The sequence below is a fragment of the Chrysemys picta genome, chromosome 6 (assembly GCF_011386835.1).
Source record: "Chrysemys picta bellii isolate R12L10 chromosome 6, ASM1138683v2, whole genome shotgun sequence".
Classification (NCBI taxonomy): domain Eukaryota; kingdom Metazoa; phylum Chordata; order Testudines; family Emydidae; genus Chrysemys; species Chrysemys picta.
The window spans coordinates 131,438,127-131,455,189 of record NC_088796.1 but is presented as its reverse complement, the minus strand read 5'-3'; the positions used below and the strand labels follow the sequence as shown (position 1 = coordinate 131,455,189).

General features: G+C 47.5%; 1 long non-coding RNA gene across 1 annotated transcript in view; it reads left to right on the top strand.

Annotated features, from left to right (window-relative positions):
• Window positions 1-9,588: 9,588 nt before the first annotated feature.
• Window positions 9,589-17,063, top strand: part of LOC135972317 (uncharacterized) — a 29,579-nt gene continuing 22,104 nt past the window's right edge. Inside the window, exon 1 of the long non-coding RNA XR_010588742.1 lies at window positions 9,589-9,880. This is a non-coding gene — a long non-coding RNA (uncharacterized LOC135972317). The remainder of the gene's footprint in view (window positions 9,881-17,063) is intronic.

The window sequence follows — 17,063 nt, the reverse complement described above, 5'->3', positions numbered from 1 at the left end:
CTCTCCCCACATACTGTAGTCTGACGTTTGTTAGCGTCTTGTTATCATTGTGGGGAAGCTACATCAACTAAGTGAGTTCTGCCTTCATTTTGTTCTGAAAGCAGCAGAGTGTGTGGTCTTTCTGATCTCTTCCCGGACATCTGCCGAGAACTGCTCTGTCTCCTTTGTTCCAGTGGAATGTGCCAGGCCTGGGCCTTTCCTTAGGTAACTTGGTCCAGCCCCAATGAGGGCTTTGAACGTACGCCCCATTTGATTATGTGGCAGCTTAGCTTCCCGTAGCAGGCTTCAGGCTGGGGCCAGCAGGCCTAATGGCCAGGCCATGGCCAAATCGTCTCTCCAAGTCTTGGGACAGCTCTTCTGGGCCATGCTGGGGCAGGGGCAGTGGGCAAGGCACAATTCATTGCCCCCCCTGGAGTCCTCCGGGATCTCTCAGGCGGTCAGGGGAAGGAGGGAAGTGTAGGGGGACCTGGGACCTCCCTCTCCACCTGGTCCCAGCCCAGGGCCCCTGGGGGGAAAGGCAAAGGATGGCTCAGTTGCTTCTGGCTGCTACGCCAGATTAGCTTCCCCAGATTGCTTCCCAATTCCCTGTTTTCCTTTCAATTTGGGCGTGGCCTCAGCCTCTTCCTTGCACGGTCTCAGTGATTCAGAGCCCCAGCTGGGGGAGCTTCCTAGCACGCTCCCAGAGTCCAGTTGTTCCCCTTGTCAGGGAGACGGGAGAGGGGTCGGGTCAGGCCCCTGGTCTCCTGCCAAGTTTTACTCACAGTCCCAGTCTTCTTCCTATAGATCACTGTGCTTCAGCAACTTCTGCCTGTCTGCTTTCTTGTAGCCAGGCTCTCCTTCACTCATCCCCCCTGCCTGACTTTCAGAGCTCCGTCTCTAGGCAGGTCCTCCATAGGGAGCATATCCATCAGCTGTTGTGAGGTGGGCTTCTTCCACCACTCTGAACCTTAGCATGGGGTCCGTAACCCCCATCACACCCCCACAGGCCATTTATTAATTTTAGTACATTTCTGTGTAGGGATAAAAATTGGAAGGGAGTTTAGATTACAAAAGAGATAGGGGCAATATATTCATATCCACGCAGCCCTGTAAGAAGGGTGAGAAAATGTGCATCCTTTTGAGGTCAAAGGCCTCCAGTGTAGCCCATAGAGGATAATTAATGAGATCTGCTATCCATGTGGGTATGAGCCCTGAGGGATTTCAGGTTCTTAGAGTAGCAGCCGTGTTAGTCTGTATCCGCAAAAAGAAGAACAGGAGTACTTGTGGCACCTTAGAGACTAACAAATTTATTAGAGCATAAGCTTTCGTGGGCTACTGCCCACTTCTTTGGATGCATCCGAAGAAGTGGGCTGTAGTCCACGAAAGCTTATGCTCTAATAAATTTGTTAGTCTCTAAGGTGCCACAAGTACTCCTGTTCTTCTTTTTTCAGGTTCTTAGGAACCCAATGAAAAATCTAGGATTAAAAATGATCTTTGGGGGGGGGGGGAGATTTTTATGAATGCAGCTAAAGCAGAGTTTTGAGGTAGAGATCTAGAGCAGATCTCCATTGTTAAAGAGTGACCAAGAGACAGAAGGGAGGAAAGGACTTCTATCATACTTACACCCCCAATTACTGTAGTAATGGTGCCCCTCATAATCGTCAATGTATTGATCTTCACAACATGCCTGTGTCGTAGGGAAGTGCTGTTATCCCTATTTTACCTGATGGGGATCTGAGGCACAGAGAAACCAAGGCCCGGGCATTGTTGCACTCAGCTTTAGACTCCTAAATCAGTTAGGCATTGCAACACTGAATGCAGCAGTACCTAAATGCCTTTAAAAACCTGGGCCTATGAGCGCCCATCCGTCATTCCTTGGACTTCCCAATGAGCCTTCCACAAAGCCAGGGAAGATCCAACGCGACATTGCTGATGTTATTAAGAGAAAAGCGCAAGCAGAAAGGAAACATTATTTTAAAATCATAGTAATAACAACAGCGCAGGCCTTCCCGATACATCAGCAAGAAGCAAAAAAAGACACAAGCCTAATAATTATAGGTTACCTTCAAGCAAACCTCTGGCCCTTGTGAAGAGGACTTCCCCAGGATAAACAGGCCACACACTGGGTAGTTCTGAGACAAGGGTTCAGGGAGTGAAAGAAGTTGAGTGAAATATTAGAAGGGGCTTTATTTTTACTACTCTGTGTCAGGTTTGGACAAATATCAACTCGCACATCATTATTTCCTTTCACAACCCAGCAAAAGAGCTCCTCTTGCTCAGGGAACCCTTATCAAAGATAGGAAGCACTAGATTCTTTGCATTCCTAGAAGAGATGCGGGGTGTGGCTGAGAGCAGTTTTGAGAAAGGAGAGTTCACTAACACAGAGAAAGCTTCTTCCTGTTCTCCAGGACAGCCTACCTGAGAGCAACGTGGTTACATTCAAATGAAGGCAGAGATAAGGTTCCACTAGGCCACAATTCTGCTCCCACTGAAACTAGTAGGAATTTTCCCAATGACTGCTCAATGGAAACAGGGTTGGACACCCTTTCTAAACTGCAGGGCTGTTCTGGCCTCTGCTGCATCCCCTATAGATGTCTCTAGAGGTGTACCTAGGGGCTACAAGCGATCCACAAGAGACCAGACGAGAACTCCCCCAGAGCGGGAGAAGTGTAGGACCAATGTAAGCAGCCCTGTTCATCCCTCCGTCCAAAGCCCCTGGGTAGGGAACATGTTGCAGGCTAGGCTAGAGAGCAAGAAAGGGTGTATAGGGAGTGACTGTCAGACTCAGGCTATGGAGAGTGTGGGCTGAAGTGCATTCCAGGAAAGGCTGCAATAAGTTAGAGTGACCCCAGGGCTTCTCTAACTTAAACCAGGGCCTATTTCAGCCACTGCACTAGCCCAGAATCCCAGAAACATCATGGTGACCTAAAGCCACCTTTGCCCCTTCTGCCTTTGGGTTTCACTTCCCAGAAACCACAGCACAGAATCTGTCCATCTATTTATGAAATACACCATAACTGAATCATCTATCTCGTTAGAGACTGAAAGCTGACACTTTGAGACACCCACAAATCATCTCCTAGGCTAGGGTTACCATATTGTGTGCCTCCAAATGGAGGTCACTCCACGGCCCCCGGCCCCGCCCCCAGCCCCGTCCAACCCCGCCCCCTCCCCAAAGTCTCCGCCCCCTCCCCTGCTTCCCGCGAATATTTGATTCGCGGGAAGCCTGAAGCAGGTAAGGGGGGTGTGGGGGGAGGAGGCGCGGCCCAGGCTGGCCCCCCGGCGTCCCCAGCCTGGGTCAGCTCGGGCCCTGGGGTGCCGGCCCCGGCCGACCACCCCCGGCCCGCCCAGCACTGCCGGCCCCCGGCGCACCCCCCGGCTCCCGGCTCCCCGCGGGCCCGGCCGACCTGGCTCCCCGCCGGCCCGGCCGACCCGGCTCCCCGCCGGCCCGGCTCCCCGTGGGCCCGGCCGACCCGGCTCCCCGCCGGCCCGGCTCCCCGCCGGCCCGGCTCCCCGCGGGCCCGGCCGACCCGGCTCCCCGCGGGCCCGGCCGACCCGGCTCCCCGCGGGCCCGGCTCCCCGCCGGCCTGGCCGAACCGGCTCCCCGCGGGCCCAGCTCCCCGCCGGCCCGGCCGACCCGGCTCCCCGCGGGCCCGGCTCCCCGCCGGCCCGGCTGACCGGCTCCCCGCGGGCCCGGCTGACCTCCCGATTTTCCCGGACATGCCCGGCTTTTGGGGATTTCCCCCCGGACGGGGATTTGAGCCCCCAAAAGCCGGACATGTCCGGGAAAATCCGGACGTATGGTAACCCTATCCTAGGCCCTGACCCTGCACTTATGTAGGAGCTTTGCCACTGACGTTAGCCGATGGAGGATCAGGTCACTAGGCTATAGCTGAATAAGCAGTAGACAAAGTTAATAATACCTCCCTTTATCTGAATATATTAAGAGGTGAAAAGAAAACAAAATTCCATGTACTAGCAGTTGCACCCCAGGAAGAGGTGAGAAGAACCCACTTTGGTTTGGGAGTCCAGCCCCAACTTTATTTCTAAACAGAGTCACCATTGCAATGAGTGCTGTCTAGATGCATAAAACATCAGATCATAGCTGCTAGCAAAACCTGTAATGTTTGGATAAGCACCCAAAAAATGCCAGTCTGAGCTTCTTTAGAGCAGGAACTCTGAGTTGAAAAAACAGCTTTTCTTGTGGCATTTCTGCTTCTTAATCCGGCTGGAACCAGGAAGTAGAGAGTGGTTTCAAAAATGAAAGTGAAAAAGATAATCAAATTTTGGGTGGGGAAATGTCAGATTGATGTTCAGTTTGAAGGGTGGATGAAGTTTCATTTCAGTTCTTCCCTGATCCAAATGAGCTTGCCTTTCCCTGTTTATATGGTTGAGATTGTCAAAGCTGCCTATGAGATTTAGACACTATTTACATTTACACTGTGTACAAATCCCCCTAGGCAGCTTTAAAAATTTCAGTACTGTTTTGAGCTGGCTGGAAAATAGAGACTTTTTTTGCAAAATAAATTGTGAACATGTATTCCTTTTCCTTTCATTGGAAAATTTCAAAAGGTATGTTTTTTTTAAATTTTCCAGCCCGCCCTCCCCCTAGTATTTTTCAGGTTAGGGCAGGCGTTCTCAAACTTCATTGCACAACATTGCCCCAAACTTCATTGCCCCTCTGACAACAAAAATTACTACCCGGCCCCAGGAGGGGGGCCTGAGCCCATCCGAGCCCCCCCACCTCAGGTGGGGGGCAAAGCCCAATGGCTTCAGCTCCAGACGGGGGCCTGTAACCTGAGCCCCGCCACCTCGCACTGACGCCCTAGATCTCCAGCTTTGGCCCCGGGTAGTGGGGTCGGGCTTGGGCCCCAGGCCCCAGCAAGTCTAATGCCAGCCCTGGTGATCCCATTAAAACAGGGTCACGCCCCACAGGTTGAGAAGCACTGGTTTAGGGTATTCTCGTTCCGGGTGTGTGAGGGGATTGTCTGGTTAACTTTGGATGTTTCACTGGAGGACAAAACCTTTCTGGAAACCTTCAGTGCTAGAAATAAGAACTTGTACATCTCTGTTTGAAGCTAATAATTAATAAAAACAATTCTAAAAACATTGGATTTGTTTTTACTGATTAATGTGTGTTACTGAGATGATTGGAGACATATTTCTAAATAACTTTTCACTCTCTGTTCAACTGGTGAGAACTGCCTCTGAACTGATGTGAACTGGCGTTTCCTTTCTGAAACATGTCCATACGCTAAAGTTTGATGCTTGGGTGGCAATTTAGCCCTAGAGAATTCAAAACCTTTTGCTTAAAAGAAAAAAACAAAAAACGTAGTGATCCAAATGCAACAGAACTGTTCCACAAGGTTACTTGTGGCCAGATCCTTGGCTTGTGTAAATAGATCTCCACTGCACCTATGACAATTTACACCATCCAGGGATCTGCCTATTCAAACAGGGCCAAATGCCCTTAGTCTGAGAAGCTTTTTACCATGTGCATGGTCCCATTGGTTTCAATGTACTTAGTCACTCATCGATTAAGGGGCTATATTTATTTGTATTGTGGTAACACCTAGGAGCCCCAACTAGGGGACCCCAATGTGCTAGGTAACACCTAGGAGCCCCAACTAGGGGACCCCAATGTGCTAGGCAGTGGCTATCAGAATCTAACCTTTAATGAGTCAGGTTGGACCTTGCTAGAGTAGTGTGTGTCACATGGTATTTTACACGGTGAGGCCTACCTCTCTTTACTATAGAGACGGCAATCTGTGTGTGTTTATAGTACTTCGTGTGTACTTGGCATTGCTAAGAGAGAGAGGTTTAAGTAAAACATTTTTTTTCCCAGTGTATGCAGCGGGGAGAACTTTTTAGTCTGATATTTATTTGCTGGCACACTTGTGCCTCTTCATAATAACACTGACTCTATGTGTTGCCAGAGCACCGGATGCAGTCCCGAGAGGATCGCTGGGAACGCAGCTGTACTCCAAAATGCTGATGCCATGATTTCTCATATGTGCCTGACCATATTTCTTGTCTGCTTTGGTTACAGATTGGGGAGGACCAATACTAAGGCTCAGATCCTCAAACGTATCCTCAAAGATCCAATGGGAGTTAGGCACCAAAATACCTTTGAGGATCTGGGTCTAGCCTGTCTCTCTAGGCCCCTGTTCCCCATCTGTCAAATGGGGTTAATAATACATCCTTTGCTGGTCTTGTCAATGTAGAGTGTAAGTTCTTAAGGGCAGAGACTGTCTCTTACTATGGATATGTATGGCACCTACCACAATAAGGCCTAGATTGTGATTCTGCTAATACTAAGATAATGGGCCTTATTCTCACTTCCACTTTGGCACTGACTTCAGGGGAGCTACTACTGATTTTACACCAGTGTAAGTTGAAGAGAAAGAGGCCCAGAGGATGCAGCCTCCTATCTAATGCTTTCTTAGCTGGATTGGTAATACCCAACTATAATTCATCTAAACCTAGTGAGGTCTTGAATGAATCAGCTAGCAGGGTCTGTAGCAAGATAAGCCAGTGTTCAATGGACCAATGCATCCTCCTAAATTAGGTGGCTTTTCATTTTATTTACACTGAGTTTAACTTAATATGCTTGTATGCTAACTTCCTGCTCAGCTGGATACCACATAAGCATATGCCCAGTTCAATTAGGAGCAGAATGAGAAAAACAGAGCATGCTGTACATTTAAATAAGCGAAATAAAATGCCAAAGCCATTGGGTGTGTTTATATATGTGTGAGAGAGAAGCAAACAGTAGACATGGATGGCCCCAATACTCAGATTGTGAAATTGGAGATCATCCTTTCACAGCAGCTGGAAATTTCAGCTGGGTTCAACAGCCAAGAGCCCCAGATTGGGGATGGTACGGTGGGTGGGAGGAAATATTAGCAATAAATCAGATCAAGCCACTTTGCTCAACGTTCACGAGTAATAATAAGTGGCCAACTGGAAGGCATGGCAGGATCCCTTCGTAATGTCTAAGTCATGCTGCTGAGCCTTCTCAAACACAAAGAGCTAGGAGCAGAGTTTCACAATTTTCCACCATGTGAGTAAACTTTATTTTGGATACCAGTGAGGCAATAATTGTTCTATGAGGTTGGGGGCGGGGTGTGTGTGTGTTTAGTGAAAGGAAAGTACAGCTTTCAGGCACTCAAATGATTCTATCTCTGGATGAATCAGAGGTTGAGGCAAGAGAAAAGAGAAGTGAAAAAGCTTTGAAACAGAGAGTGGGATATGAACCAAAGCAGGAGACCCAGAATATGTGGTTCAAGCTAATCTACGGGGTCAGCTTCCATGCAGGGCAGCTACAGTGATATTCCCGGTCTTTCGTTGCTTAAGGGGTTTTCTCTTACCCCTAAAGTGTGATTCAAGTTTCAAAAAACCTGCCTTAGAGCAGTGGTTCTCAACCAGGGGTCTAGGGCCCACTGGGGGGCTATGAGCAGGTTTCAGGGGGTCCGCCTAATTGTAGAAGAGCACTGAGGGAGACTTGTAATCACATAGTCAATAAGCCAGGTAAATACACCACAGTCTATTTTGCTGCATTGTGTCAGCTGGCAGAACCCCAGCAGTGACACAGACAAAGGATGAATCTGGCAATTAGCAATCAGCAGGCACCAAACAACACTCCCAGTTACACAGATGAGAACCTCCTGGTTCACCGAGTCCAGTACCAGGCCTTTTTGACAGGCAGATTCTAGGAACTGTTGCCCTGGCCCCGTTTGTGGTGGTGCTGTACTCTCTTGGGAGCACATGAAGGGATCAGAACTTGTGTTTCTCTGATCATGGGGACTGTACTTGTGCTTGACCCTCACATGGGTTGCACAAGTGTATAGGTCCAATTCTCCTGGTGTGAACTGGGAATAATGACTAAGGTGGTTTCATGAAAAACATTTCAAAATTGGGTTTCATTTCACTTCGGAACAAAACTGAAACCTTTCCAAAAGTTTGTGAGAAAACAAAAACTGAGAAAGAGAGTGCCCAGAATTACTTGATTGTTGTGGCACTCACCTGGGAGACCCAGGTTCAAGTCCCCTTTCTGACTGATTCAGAGTGATCTGGGATGAAAAATTTTGCATCAAGTGGAGCAAGGACTTGCACTGGTGTCTCCTATAACCGGGATGAATGCCCTGGCACTGGGCGATTGGCTATTCTGGGATGGTGTGCACACACACACATTTATCTTGGACCTGAGAAACTTTCCCAATGAAAATTTCAGCAAAACCATGAAACACTTCCAGTTCAACAAAATGGCATTCGCCACTGGGAAAGTTTCATCCAACATTTTTGGACCAGTTTGAGTAATGAATGTATTGACAGTGAAGTAAAATTGGTCTAGGTGAGAATCTGTTCCCCTGTGAGCTGGGGGGAGGAGAGGAAAGAGGAAGGATCCATAGACACCAACCCACCCTTCTGCCCCGCAATACACAGGTATGAACTGGGGACAACCTTTTGTTTTATTCTTCGAGTTCTGTTTTTTGAATTCCAACTTCATAATGGCTTACCTTTTATAAACAGCCCTTTCTGTAGATTAGAAACAGATTCTCCAGAATCGTGCTAGGCTGAAAGGAAACCCCACTGGGATGCAGACTCAAGAAATGTAAAAGCTGTATATAAAGAAACTGGAATTATAGCAGCTTGGGGGGCTTTTGCAAAGGTAGGTTGAGCCCCAAGAAGAGATGATCTAATATTTTCAGATAATAAACCAGTGGGATTTGCGTAAACACAAAAGTTCCGCTTGAATGTCAGATCTGGGCCCAAAGATTTGGGTTAAAAAAAGTTCCAAGCTAATAGCTGGCTTTCAGCTCCACATCCTAGAGGGAGAGACAGCCTTGGCAGAAGCTGATTCCAAAGGATTCAATTTATGAGGGTACACTTAACTCAGAGGGGTTTGTATTTCTTCCTGAGCTAAAGGCAGGCACGTGCCATTTGCCTCCCCACCAAGTCACAGAGCAAAGAGAAGGCACTACCCAGGCCCACACAAAAATGGATTTGTACTGATTTGAAATTCCAAAGCAATCAGGCCTCCCATGTCAAACAAAATATGCAGAGGGAAAGAAATGACTCAATCGATGCTGCAGCCTTGGAAGAGAGCACTATGGTGCCATCGCATCCACATTGCATGAGAGTCCAATGGAAACACTGAAAGGGTGGGGGGGACATGTCCTGGCAAACGCATGCCTCCTGAGAATTGAGGCCAGTCCTCCAATATCCTCCGTGCTTCTCCCATCCCCAGTTCTGGCAGACAGGACCGTTTACTTTCCCATGCTGTGCTGCCTGCCATTGGCAGGCTCCCGGTCTGTTTCATATTCTGGCACCTTGAATTGGTACATGGATGCCACAAAAGGGAAAGTAAATGCTGGAACTGCCCGTATGAATGCAAGTAGAAATTTGCTATCTACATTATGGTGAGTTTTACATGGGGATATGTTATGCAGAGAACCAGCTTATCGCAGGACAGAAAACAGGCGGGCCACTGAAATTCCCTTTATCTTCAGTATTGCATTGGGTGGAATATGTACTGAGCCAAATGCAGCCGTGCTGTAATGCTATCTAGTTTCCCAAGCGTTTCTTATTTACTGGGCACTTGCAGAGTTGCGCTAATGAGCAGTGCCAACCCAAAGGTCTTTCCAACTCAATCGGCTACAAAACGAAGTCTGAGCTTATTAAAACAACAGCTTCCAATCAAAATTAATGGAATCATCATAAAAAAAAGAACATAGGCCTGTTATTCTGTGGTGTAAGAGCAAATTAAATCTGCCAGGGCAGAACCTTAACCTGAACTACAAGAACACTCCGAGTTGCTCTCAGGGACATGCAAACGACATGATCACGTGGCACCCTATCAGTCGCCAAAAGGCTGGAGAGCGAAGCAATGCCAGTGCAAGTAAGCTTTGATTGGTCACTTTTTATATTAAGGATCCATTAATAAATGCTGACTCAATTGTTAGAGTCCAATAGGTCAGTAGGTTGCTTATAACCACGGCTCATAACCATCTGTAATACCTTACACTGATGTGCTTATAACCACCTACAGTGCAATACTCTCCTATCTATCATATGCTTGTAATAGCCATTAACCATGTATTAACCATTTACAAATGAAACCTTAATATAAAGTGGGACCTCTCTATTTTTCTTAATGCAAATGGAAGGATGGCCTTATTGTTAAGCAGTGGATTGGGACTTGGGAGAGAGGTGGGTTTAGTTCTTAGCTCTGCTACAGACTTCCCTCTGTGCTCTTGGGTAAGTCATTTAATCTCTCTGGCTCTTAATTCCCTAACTGTAAAATGGGGATTGTAATGCTCCCCATCTCCATTGCTTGTCCATTTATGCCATAATCTTTTTCAAGGCAGGGAATGCCTTTTAATATGTGTATGTACAGCACCAAGCACACGGAGGCCCCATATTGGATGGAGTCTCTAGGCACTACTGTAATACAAATAACAATCCTAATTGGGGTGGGGGAGGAGAGACTGAAGAAATTGGTCTCCCTTTCCCTCCTCTGCCGATTGTTCCTCTTCCTCTAAAACCTCTGTAAAACTAGCAGTGAGATGGCAGCCAAAGTCTCTGAGTGTCTCAGCAAGGCTGGAGCTCTGTGCCAAAGCCGAGCATATCCCTGATAAGGGACGCCTGTCTGCGGCGTGTTGGGCCGACCTTTCTGCCCAGCTGCACTATGGGCACAGACAGAAACAGAGGTAAATACAATGGAGAAGGGACCATAAAAAAAAATTAAGATAAAATGAGATTCCCTTGCCTCTTAATCATGTAAATTTGTGAATGTAGCTTGATGACAATGACTCAGAGGAAAACAATTACCTTATCAGCAGTCCTCGATAGCCCTGTGCTGTAAATGAAAATCAATGATCAATTGACGTTCCCTACCACTTCCCTAGTGTCTATTGAAGAGTTTATTTCTCCCTATCAGATCTATTTCCTTTCGCATGCTCAGCATAAGGAGAGTCTGCTGGCTCTTCTTAAGCTCTTTTCCCCTTTAAGAAAGTAGACTATAGGGATTCAAGCTATAACGCTCACTTTATCTTGGCTTTAAAACGGCAGCGAGTGGGCTACCCTGCTTGACAGGACACCAGCAATGTGAACAATCGTATTTCTCTGCCATCATTTTATCGCTACTGAGCCCGATTCTTTTTTCCCCTTTTACACCATTCTGGAACTATGAAGGATAATTATAGCCACGCTAAGGCTCCTCTTGGACTGCCAAATAGGGTGATGAGATGTCCTGATTTTATAGGGACGGTCCCGATTTTGGGGTCTTTTTCTTCTATAGGCTCCTACCCCCGTCCCGATTTTTCACTTTTGCTGTCTGGTCACCCTACTGCCAAAATGGTGCCCTGGGGCAATGAGAATAATGCACAGTTATTACAAATCGTACCCAGGATCACTAGACCAGAAAGCAGACTGCCTGCTGAGCGGAATGCTGGGCCTGTGCAAAGCTGCCTTGGCGTCATGGACCACAAGGGGAGACTGGGGTGGGGTTTTCCACCAAAAAAAATCAGTTAGAAAAAAAATCCCACTTTTTGTCAAAAAATGTTTTGAATCATTTGGACCGGATCTAGCCCCTAGTTAACTCTATTTTTCTCTACAGCTAGTGATATTTTTAGCTGACTTAACCTGAGACATATTTGCTTTGAACTATCTTTTTTTTTATGATTAGTTCCCTGGGGATTCCTTTTTCCTAATGAATTTGGTTTCATTTAACATGGTCTTCATTAGATTAGGTGGGCTCTGATGTTAAGCCTGGCCAGACGCTCGTCAGAATAACTCTAATGTCTGAACTCACGGTCGGAGTAACCGGGGCAGATTGAGCGAAGTACTTGGTGGAAGGGAAATCTCCAAAGTTTGCTGCAATCAGCACGTAGGTGCAGGGAGAGCCATGACACCTGGAGTGGGTTTGTATTAGATATATTAATTTTTCAGCAGACACTGGGCCTGATTCTCATTCACACTAAAATCCCTTTCCATTGCCAGACTGGCATAAAGGGGCCTTAGAGCAAAGAAGAATTAGGCCCCCCCATCACCCCAATACGTCACTGTATTAGGAGGTCATGCTGTCGGGTCCTTTCCTTTCTGTCCTGCCATTAGGTACCTGCATGCCACTAACACATGTGAAATGAAGGTAATATAGGATTCTCGGTCTACTAGGAGCCTGGGCATAAACCAAGGGTCTCTTGTTTGTTTGCATCCAGTAATAAGCTTTACCAGCTCACTTTGCAGTTCCCAAAAATGTTGGCTGTGTAAGCAGAACCAAGGTATGTGGTATGAGTTTGGGTCATATTTTATCCTGTCGTTAGCTAAATAGAAATACTGGTGCTCTAAGTTACTCCAATTTTAGGCTGGTGTAACTCCAGTGAAATCCAAGGAAATCCCCTGGATTCAGTAGAATGTATATGGCCCTAATCTAGCAAAGCACTTAAGCACATGCTTCACTCTAAGCATATGAGTAGTCCCATTGACTGCTCAGGGACTGTCACTTACTGTGTATTTGTCCAGCACCAACCTCAATGGGGGGGATCTGATTGAATGTTAAATAATAATACTCGTGCTTAAAGCGAAGCATGTGCTTAAGTGTTTTGTTGGATAGGGGCTTGTGTGATAGCTGAAGCATGAATTAAGATTTTATTGTTGCAGCTGGTCTGTACCTCGTCAGCTCCACTCCCTCCCATTGCTCGCACTCTGACACCGGCATTTGTACATATCAGGTAGAAAATAAGGCAAGGAGAGAAGAAAAAAAAGCAGGAAGATAGCAAAAAGGGGAAACTCCCAAAAGACAGAAGTCTGTGTGTTTGCTGCCAGCTATTATAACCTAAAGGCCACAGAGCGGAGATTTTGCTGTCTCCTACCTGACTGCACGGAATGCCAGGACTTTAGCCTAACAACTCAGTCAGAGGGTGAAGACACTGAACTTGGGACTCAGGTTCTCCCGATAAAGGGAGGTGCGACAGGCAGAGCAAAAGCTGGAATCTACCTTTTGCACACTGAGAGTAATCCCAGTTTCGTGCTGATATTTAAAAGATCTTTGCCCTTTAGCTCAAACAGGAAATCTTAAAATGGAAAATATGCAGCATAAAGGAAGGGGTGAGGCTCACTTGAAATGTAAGAATGTACATGGGGATAGGAAACAACAGGTTGTTAAGAAAATAAAATTCAGCTTTAAAAAAATCAAGGCCCAATATAGAATTTGTTTCCATTTTGGGTCAGGAATATTATTAATATTGTTCTAGGTTTTGCAGTCAGCAGAGAAGGTTTTGCAAGCAGCAGGGAAAACTCTTTTTCCCCCCTCTCTTGCTCCTATTTTTTTGCTCCTCTGTTCATGGGCTGGCTCTGAACAGAAATTTGACATGCAAGAGTAAAAAAAAAATAAACACAATGAAAGTGCATTTCAAACAGATCACGAGGAAGAAAAACCAGGGAGATGAGCTGAACCCCCATCCTGTAATGCGTTCCATCTTGGTGGACCCTTTCCCCCAGCTGGAGATCCAGAATGTGGGTCAGATCCTCAGCTGGTGTCAATTAGCATAGCAGAGATGCACATTGACACCAGTTGAGGATCTGGGCCATTGGCTTTAATGGGGCTCTGGGCCGGTACATAGGACTGTCTGTTCAGAGCTCCTGGCAGGATCAGGGCCTGTAATTGCCTCTAAACACAGGGATCACCAGGTAATTCTATTGCTGCTATTACATCAATGCTGTTGTTAGCTGAGTTGCTGAGGATAATTTTATTTACTTGCCCAACTGCCGTGCTTAGTAAACTGCCTTGTTTTTTTTATTTGCTTGCTGAACCCAGATGCCATATAAAGGCGATGGCAAGAGAGGAAAAAGTTAACTCAGTATCATCAATACTATTTTCAGTAATATCCTCCAATGCTAATTAAAGAAACAGCTAATGCCAAGATATACACTGTCCCACAAGCCAACTGGGAACACTCCCAACCTGTTGGCAACAGGCAGCCTGGGAGAGCACTGGAAAGCCTCAGGACTGCAATCATGAACAATGACACTGAGTCTACAAGCCATGGCTCTAGATTATCGGTCCCCGCTCCTTGTAGAGCAGCTGATACAGCTCTCTAGAAGCTCCAGGGTGGTGGCTTTGCCTGTATACTCCTGTCATTCATCCAGCAGCAGTTAGAATAGGATTAAAGGACAAGTACTGTCCTTGGCCTCGAGCCCCAAGAGGCTGTTTGCCAATCATACAACCCTCCTTTCACTCTCGAGGCTGTATTGGGCCTATCAGTAATTCACTGTAGCCATGGCACCAAAGCAGGAGGCCAGATTCTCAGCTGGCGTAAATCAGTGGAGCTCCTTTGGCTTCAGTGGAATCACGCTGATTGACCCCAGCTGCGCATATGGCCTCTAGTCTCTCTCTGGCTTTCACCAACATGGCTGCAGATCTGCTGTAGTGTCCTAATTTTACACCAGATCAGTGCTCCTCTCAGTTATCACAGCTTTACATCATGTAATTCCATTGGCTTCCATGGAGTCACCACTGTCTTATGCCTCCCGTGGGCTGCCAGACTGCGGCTGCGCTCCGGGGCTCCCTCCAGCATGCTGGGAGGCTGAGGAGCACGTGCTAATGCAATTCCAAGCAGCATCAGGTGACCCCCATGTGGGTTGGGTTCTACCTATCTTATATGGCCCACGTCACCATAGTATCCGTGTATTCATCCTCCTAGCACCCCGATGAGGTAGGGCGGTGCTGTTATCCCCAGCATACAGATGGGAAGTCAGGCACAGAGGGGCTAAATAACTTGCCCAAGTTCACACAGAAAATCTGTGGCAGAGCAGGGGATTGAACCGCTAGGCTAGTGCACTAACCGCTGTACCATACTTCTTCTCTTTGTGCATCATGGACCACACAGAGCAATTAACTGGGGCCTCTGGTCACAGCCCTGTTTCTATATTGTCTGCCTGCTCTGCCACCTGATGCTTGTGCAGAGGGGATGGTCCCTCCTCAGCATGAGTAAGGGAGACTGATAGCAACTTCCCAGCTCTCTAAAGCCTGTGAAGCCGTGATATGTCAGCACAGTTATTCCTTCACCTACTCTGTCCCGAATGGCATCTCCAAGGGGACAACAAAATATGTGACGAGGAAGGGGAAGTTACAAGATTTTCTGTGTCATTTTACTTTGTGTCTCTCAGAATCTGGTTCATGGATTTCCACTGGGAACAGTCGCGGGCTGGAGAGTCTCAAAGTCAAGGCTTAGGTTATGTGGTCGTTTAAAGTCAGTTGTTCTGCCAAGGCTCACCTAATGTAGCTCAACTGTTTGACTGGCAGGAGAGATGGTTGAAAAGCTTCCAGCTACCTTGTAACAATCGACATTCTGTTCATTTGTGCTAATACAGAAAATTCAGCCTCCTATATGAAGCCAATTGTTTGTTTTCCTCTGCGGGGGAGCAGCCAGATCTCACTGTGTCTTTGCTGTGACAATCTGTAGTGTTCTGTTTCATTATACAACCAGATGTTTTGCGGCTATACAAATGTGTAGTGGATTCTCATCAAAATTAATAGGGCACTTAGAGCTGTTTGCTCGACTGATCAAACAATTATAAGCCTCTCGTTCTGAATGTAGAGTGCCTTGAACAGTCTAAGAGTGATGTAGGCACTCCAATGCAAAACCTTAGTGGAGACAGGGGAACCACTTTCCAGCCGGGGTTAGCTCCATCAGTGCAAATGGGAGCTTTTCCTCTCGGCATGAGGCGGTTTGCACTGGTGCAGACAGGCTGCTGGCTGGGCAACAGCTGGGTAGAACTAGGGCAATCCCCAGTAAAGATAAGGCCTGAATCAGCTGACATTTAGGACATGCTGCAAGGCTCTAAGGTGCCACAAGTACTCCTGTTCTTTTTAGGCTGGTAGCTGAAGAAGCCACTTTGGCTCAGATCCCTTCTTGCACTCGGCCATTTAACTGTGCTGCTTGACCACGGTGGGCCAGATGTTCAAGAGAGCTCTGGGCCAGAATTTCAAGTGCTCAGCACCTGCTACTAAGGCCAGATTTTCAAAAGAGCTCAGCTCCCATTTAGGCACTTGAAGGGCTCAGCGGTCTGACTGGATTGTCAAGAGCTCAGCATTTTGGGTGCCGAGCACTGTTTGAACATTAGGCCACTCGTCTGTGGTGCCTAAAGGGAGCTGAACTCTTTTGAAAATCTGGCTTTATGTGGCCACTGAACCTTTTCCCCTGCCCGCCCGTGGGGGATGGTAGCCCACGTACTCTGCATGGGCATTGTCTGTCTGACCGGCACCTCTAGAGGATTTCAAAGGGTCACATAACCTAGACGTAGAGTTTCTCTCTGAAGTCTCTGAAACAGCTGTCATTTGGGAGAGAGGGCAATGCCAGGGCCTACCACCAGCAGTATGTGAAGATCCACAGGTCTTGAACCCAGGTCCGCTGCCAACCTTAACATCCCAGGTGCCATCTGGGAGCTTGCTAGTAGCTTGTGGGTTGAATGGCCAATGGAACCCTGGCCTCACCAGAGGCATCGCACATGGTTGTATTAATTGGAGAAGGGCCCAGCCCCACTGATTGGTTGGGCTGTGCTATTTAAGCCAGAAAGCGGCACAGGAAGTTGTCTGTGTGGGTTAGTTCATGGCTGCGATGTTGGACCTTGACTTCTTACCTGACTCCTGGTTCCTGCTTCCCTCACCTGCTCCTGGTTCCTGTCCCTGTTCTCAGCTTCAAACTTCACCACCAACCTGCAGCCTGTCTCTCTGACTCTGATTCCAGCTCTGACCTTGGCTGTGGTATTTGGCCACTGACTCCAGTTCTGACCTTTGGCTCCAATTTCTGGCTCTGACTCTGGCTTGACCTGGCATCCAACCTCTGATTCTGGTTCTGACCCTCAGTTCTGTTTCATGACTCCTGGCTCCTCCTCCAACCATTAGCCCTTGCTCCTCCTCTGACCACTATCTCAGACTGCCCATGTCCTAGTCCCTAAACTGAGCTACCAGGGTGGGGGGAAGAAAAAAGGTACCCAGCAGCCTCCACATGGTTCTATTCTGTGCGTGGGGTTGTGCTATTTCAGATCTCTTTTGCCCATAGTAGTTGCATGGTCGTCAC